This window comes from Theropithecus gelada, chromosome 11 (assembly GCF_003255815.1).
Source record: "Theropithecus gelada isolate Dixy chromosome 11, Tgel_1.0, whole genome shotgun sequence".
In the NCBI taxonomy this organism is placed as follows: Eukaryota; Metazoa; Chordata; class Mammalia; order Primates; family Cercopithecidae; genus Theropithecus; species Theropithecus gelada.
Genome location: NC_037679.1, coordinates 12,257,044 through 12,261,804, shown reverse-complemented (window position 1 = coordinate 12,261,804; position 4,761 = coordinate 12,257,044). Strand labels below are relative to the sequence as shown.

The 4,761-nt window shown below is 45.9% G+C and overlaps 1 non-coding gene across 1 annotated transcript; it reads left to right on the top strand.

The window, feature by feature from the left end:
* Positions 1–4,232: 4,232 nt before the first annotated feature.
* On the top strand, positions 4,233–4,339 carry LOC112635762. Its single transcript, XR_003122080.1, has one exon. It is a non-coding gene; the product is annotated as a U6 spliceosomal RNA (small nuclear RNA).
* Positions 4,340–4,761: the final 422 nt, after the last annotated feature.

The window sequence follows — 4,761 nt, the reverse complement described above, 5'->3', positions numbered from 1 at the left end:
TGTGATCCTCCCGTCTCGGCCTCCCAAAGTGCTGGGATTACAGGCTTGAGCCACCACGCCAGGCCGTAAATTGGATTTTTAATTGGCAATACTGTTTATTTTTTTCAATTATACTTTATGTTCTAGGGTACATGTGCACAACATAAAGGTTTGTTACATATGTATACATGTGCCATGTTGGTGTGCTGCACCCATTAACTCATCATTTACATTAGGTATATCTCCTAATGCTATCCCTCCCCCCTCCCCCCACCCACAATAGGCCCGGGTGCGTGATGTTCCCCCTCCTGTGTCCAAGTGTTTTCATTGTTCAGTTCCCACCTATGAGTGAGAGCATGCGGTGTTTGGTTTTCTGTTCTTGCGATAGTTTGCCGAGAATGATGGCTTCCAGCTGCATCCATGTCCCTACAAAGTCTCGCTCTGTCGCCCAGGCTGGAATGCAGGTGGCACGATCTCGGCAATCTCGGCTCACTGCAAACTCTGCCTCCAGGGTTCACGCCATTCTCCTGCCTCAGCCTCCCGAGTAGCTGGTACTACAGGCGCCCACCACCACACCTGGCTAAATTTTTTGTATTTTTTTGGTAGAGACGGGGTTTCACGGTGTTAGCCAGGAAGGTCCTGATCTCCTGACCTCGTGATCCACCCACCTCAGCCTCCCAAAGTGCTGGGATTACAGGCGTGAGCCACCGCGCTCAGCGTTTTTTTTTTTTTTTTTTTGAGACAAGAGTCTTGCTCTGTTGCCCAGGCTGGAGTGCAGTGGCACAATCTTGGCTCACATCCACCTCCCGGGTTCAAGAGATTCTCCTGCCTCAGCCTCCTTTGTAGCTGGGATTATAGGCGCCCACCACCACGCCTGGGCAATGTTTGTATTTTTAGTAGAGATGGGGTTTCACCATGTTGGCCAGGCTGGTCTCAAACTCCTGACCTCTGAAAGTGCTGGGATTACAGGCGTGAGCCACAGCGCCCGGCCAGTATGTAGCTTCTAAAATCTTTGTAACTATCTTATTTAGGAACAAAATGAGAAAATGGGAGACAGGTTTGCCTGACTCAATTCCCAGCTTGACTTTTCCCTTTGGCGTAGTGTGTTTGGTGTCCTAAGATTTATTTTCCTTTCAGAATATTAACAGACTAAAAACTAAAAACTGCATTATCCTCTCAATAGATGCAGAAAAGACATTTAATAAAATCCAATACCCTTTTTTTTTTTTTTTTTTTGATGTGGAGTCTTGCTCTGTCACCCAGGCTGGAGTGCAGTGTCATGATCTTGGCTCATTGCAACCTCCCAGGTTCAAGTGATTCTCCTGCTTCAGCCTCCTGAGTAGCTGGGGTTACAGGCACGTGCCACCACACGTGGCTGATTTTTGTATTTTTGGTAGAGATGTGGTTTCACCATGTTGGCCAGGCTGGTCTACGAACTCCTGACTTCAGGTGATCCACCGACCTCGGCTTCCCAAAGTGCTGGGATTACAGGTGTAAGCCACTGTGCCCAGCCCTAGTATCCATTCTTTTTTTTTTTTTTGAGAGGGAGTCTCCCTCTGTTGCCCAGGCTGGAGTGCAGTGGCCGGATCTCAGCTCACTGCAAGCTCCACCTTCCAGGTTTACGCCATTCTCCTGCCTCAGCCTCCCAAGCAGCTGGGACTACAGGCGCCCGCCACCTCGCCCGGCTAGTTTTTTGTATTTTTTAGTAGAGACGGGGTTTCACCGTGTTAGCCAGGATGGTCTCGATCTCCTGACCTTGTGATCCGCCCGTCTCAGCCTCCTAAAGTGCTGGGATTACAGGCTTGAGCCACCGCGCCCAGTATCCATTCTTAATGTAGGTTGAGCATTCCTAATCCAAAATCCAAACTCTGAAATGCTCTGACATTTGAAACTTATTTTTTTTCTTATCATACCCCGACTGGTCTGAAAATCTGAAACTTTTTGAGTAGACATGACTCGAAATGCTTATTGTAGCATTTCAGAATTCTGATTTTCTGATTAGGGATGCTCATATAAAGTATAATGCAAATATTCCAAAGTCCAAAAAATGTCTGAAATCCAAAACACTTCTGGTCCCAAGCATTTTGGATAAGAAATACTAAACATGTAAAAACATTTAGCTGACCAGGCAGTGGCTCACACCTGTAATCCCAGCGCTTTGGGAGGCCGAGGTGGGAGGATCACTTGAGACAAGGAGTTCAAGACCAGCCTGGACAATGTGGTGAGATCTCATCTCTATCAAAAATTTTTTTTTTAATTAACAGTGTGTGGTTGTGTAAGTCTGTAGTCCCAGCTACTCTGGGGGCTAAGATGGGAGGATTGCTTGAGCCCAGGACGTCAAGGCTACAGTGAGCTATTGTTGCACTACTGCACTCCAGTCTGGGCAACAGAGCAGCACTCTGTCTCAAAAAAAAAAAAAAAAAAAAAAAAAAATTCAGCTGTCTAGGAATAGAAAGCATGAAGAATTTGGCCTTGCCCAAGGAAAGGCCTGGCCATTGTCCCTGGTTCCTGAGAGGTAGCCTCTAAACCCATGGAATTCCCAAAGTGGTAAGAATATCTCTCAAGTTGGGCACTGTGGTGTGCACCCAGCTACTCAGGATGCTGAGGTGGGAGGATCACTTGAGCCCAGAAGTTTGAGGCTGCAGTAAGCTCTGATCACATCACTGCACTCCAGCCTGGGTGACGGACTGAAGCCCTGTCTCTTAAAAAAAAAAGATATATATATATCTTTGTTATTCATGTGGGCCCCTAAGATTACATCTGATAGTTTATGCTAATGAGGTGAATCAAGATGGGCTCCTTGGTGGATCTCACCATGATACCATCCTAACTTCCAGGGATAGGGGAGGGCGATGGGAGACTGAGTTCAACCACTATCATGCTTGTATAATGAAAACTCCAATAAAAACTCTGGACACTGAAGTTAGGATGGGCTTCCTGGATTTGCAACACTCCGTGTGTACTATCACACATGGATGATGAGAGGATAACATCTCCTGATGACAATGAAAGCTTTGCATTTGGAATCCTGCTAGACTCTGCTCTATGTGCCCCTTCCCATGGCTGATTTTAGAGTGTCCTTTCCCTGGAATAAACTGTGACCATGAGAATAATAGGTAGCTTTCACTGAGTTCTCTCACTTCTTTTTTTTTTTTTTTTTTTTGAGATGGAGTCTCGCTTTGTTGCCCAGGCTGGAGTGCAGATCTCAGCTCACTGCTCTGCCTCCTGGGTTCAAGCAATTCTCCTGCCTCAGCCTCCTGAGTAGCTGGGACTACAGGCATGTGCCACCACGCCTGGCTAATTGTGTTTTTATTAGAGATGGGATTTCACCATGTTGGCCAGGCTGGTCTCGAACTCCTGAAGAAGAAAAATCTAAAACTGCCTTGGCCTCCCAAAGTGCTGGGATTACAGGAGTGATTCACCACATCTGGCCTAAGTTCTGTCACTTCTTCAGTGAATTATGTGACCAGAGGGTGGTTTTGGGAAAACCCCAAACTTGCAGCTGCTCTCAGAAGTAAGGACAGTATTGTGGAGAACTGGGTTTGGCTAACTTGGGGGTAGAAGGCAACTTTCTCAACCTCACGGGAGCATATACAAAACAATAATCTCCAACTGTAAACACCTGTATTTGAAAAGTGGAAAGATCTCAAATCAATTAACTAACCTTCTACCCTAAGACACTGGAAAAAGAGCAAACTAAACCTAAAGCAAGAAGAATGAAGGAAAAACATATATTAGAGTTTAAATTAATGAAACAGGCGGCCGGGCGCGGTGGCTCAAGCCTGTAATCCCAGCACTTTGGGAGGCCGAGACGGGCGGATCACGAGTTCAGGAGATCGAGACCATCCTGGCTAACACGGTGAAACCCCGTCTCTACTAAAATACAAAAAAAATTAGCCGGGCGAGGTGGCGGGCGCCTGTACTCCCAGCTACTCGGGAGGCTGAGGCAGGAGAATGGCGTGAACCTGGGAGGTGGAGCTTGCAGTGAGCTGAGATCCGGCCACTGCACTCCAGCCTGGGCAACAGAGCCAGACTCCATCTCAAAAAAAAAAAAAAGAAACAGGCAACAGAAAAACACTAAAGAAAATGAACAAAATGAATAGTTGGTCCTTTGAAAAGATCAACAAGGCTAGACTGATTAAGACAAAAACAGAGAAAGGCTGGGTATGGTGGCTCACATCTGTAATCCCAGTTCTCTGGGAGGCTGAGGTGGGAAGATCACTTGAGGCCAGGAGTTCAAGACCAGCCTGGGTATGCTCTCTTTGGCAGCACATATACTAAAATTGGAACAATACACAGAAGATTAGCATGGCCCCTGCACAAGGATGATGTGTAAACTTTTGAAGTGTTCCATATTTTTTAAAATTTTAAAATTAAGAAAATGTATATGTATATATCTAAATTATAAAATTTAAAATATATATATATACCTCTAAAAAAGTGTGTGTATATATATATAAAAATTATAACATTAAAATATGTATATATATCTTTGGGAGGCCAAGGCAGGTGGATTTCTTGGTGGAGTTTGAGACCAGCCTGGCCAACATAGTGAAACATGGTCTCTACTGAAAATACAAAAAAAAAGGCTGGGCGCAGTGGCTCATGAGGTCAGGAGATTGAGACCATCCTGGCTAACACGGTGAAACCCTGTCTCTACTAAAAATACAAAAAATTAGCCGGGTGTGGTGGCGGGCACCTGTAGTCCCAGCTACTTGGGAGGCTGAGGCAGGAGAATGGTGTGAACCCTGGAGGCAGAGCTTGCAGTGAGCCGAGATCATG